This window comes from Mastomys coucha, unplaced genomic scaffold, assembly GCF_008632895.1.
Source record: "Mastomys coucha isolate ucsf_1 unplaced genomic scaffold, UCSF_Mcou_1 pScaffold7, whole genome shotgun sequence".
NCBI lineage: Eukaryota > Metazoa > Chordata > Mammalia > Rodentia > Muridae > Mastomys > Mastomys coucha.
The window spans coordinates 23,117,726-23,119,296 of NW_022196913.1; the positions used below are offsets into that span (position 1 = coordinate 23,117,726).

Sequence of the window (1,571 nt, forward strand, 5' to 3'; positions counted from 1 at the left end):
GACTTTAGCAAACACTTTTCGTAGGAAACTCACTCATAGCCCATCTGAGGCAGTGTTCAGAGGGAAAAGAGCCCCTTTCAATGGTTCCAGAAAGTTTCTCCCATCAACTGTGAGTGCCAAAATTGGCTCACATGTATTATAGTTGGAGTCGGTGGCTGAGAGCTAGTCTCATCCAAATCATACAAAGAGTACAGAGGCTAGAGTAGGGGTGAGAACCAAAGTACATGCATTTTTTAATGTTTAATTCACTTAGACCTATTTGCTAAAAAGAAAACATCAAAAGCTTCCTAGGAAGTTTGTTCCATATCCCCACATCCTCACATCTCCATGACTACTGTGTTTCATGTACCACATTGTACAGGCAGGTGAAAAGATTTAAAAGACAGCCCAGACTTTAAAGAATTGGAGTCGTTTCTCTCAAATGGGAACTTGTAAAGGGAAAGATCCATAGCACACTTCAAGCACAGGAATCAATATAGAGAAGTCATGTCAGAGATCCTCTTGGCGCTAAAGGAAAACTGAAGGCAGTGCCTCTGGAATTTGTACTTTCTTCACGTTATCAAGGTGGGGAAGCAAGTTGTGTGAGGTCCAAGCATGAGAAGCCTGAGTGCAGCTGAGCTGGGGTCCCTGAGTCAGATGAACTACTGTGAAGTTCAGGAAGTTCTGGATGTGCTGGTGCCTCTTGTCCATTGTTACTCCAACCTGTCCTCACTGTGACCTCACAGGCAGACCCCCCAACCCCCAGCAAGGAACAGCAGCTTCCACAGTTGCTACAATGTTTGGAGAGAAACCTTAGAAGACGTTTTCTTCCTCTGGGTGGCTTCTGATCTCCCAGGAATGTTTTCATTGGCAGGATGTAATAAGAACCCAGCTGCGAAAGGATTCTAGAAAATGTAGTTGGCAGACTCCTGGGCCCAGAAGAATGAAGCATGGGATGGCGGATGTAGAGCTGAGCTATGGTGGGTAAATAATGAATGAGTATCACATTTTTAACAGGTCATTGTAAAACCACACAGATCACTGTAAAATAGCATAGTGCTGGAGAATCATTCATTCAACTCATCTGACCCAGACATGGGCTGAGAAGAGAGCTTCCTCAGTCAATTTGGAAGAGATAACATGTTGATCAGTTATTCCTTCCTTTTAGCAAGTATCCCATTAACTATCATCCATCAGACAAAAAGAGGAGCCTAGGCAAGATGAAGGGCAAGAGGCAGCTCAGGTGAGACACAACAGTGTTTGCCATACCATGTGCAAAGTATGTACGATGTGGGATAGATAAAAAGGGTTAAGTCGACTGGGAGTAACTGGGACCAGCTTGACCAGGCACACAGGAACTCCGCCAGCCCAGTGACTTGGGTTCCTTCTGGTCTGTCTGGGCTGGGGTCCAGAGCAGACCTTGGGCACAAGCTCCACAGACAGTCCCACAACACCCAGAGGAAGCTCCACTCCCAGGCACTCTGACACACCCAGGATCAGAGGTGTGCTGACACACCCAAGATCGAGGTAAGCAGGAACAAACATCTGTCCCAACACTGGGAGTAACTGGGACCAGCTTGACCAGGCACACA

The 1,571-nt window shown here is 46.4% G+C and overlaps 1 long non-coding RNA gene across 1 annotated transcript in view; it reads left to right on the plus strand.

Moving 5' to 3' along the window:
* Positions 1–726: 726 nt before the first annotated feature.
* The window catches only part of LOC116082052, a 10,389-nt gene continuing 9,544 nt past the window's right edge, over positions 727–1,571 (plus strand). The window contains exon 1 of the long non-coding RNA XR_004115144.1: positions 727–959. This is a non-coding gene — a long non-coding RNA (uncharacterized LOC116082052). The remainder of the gene's footprint in view (positions 960–1,571) is intronic.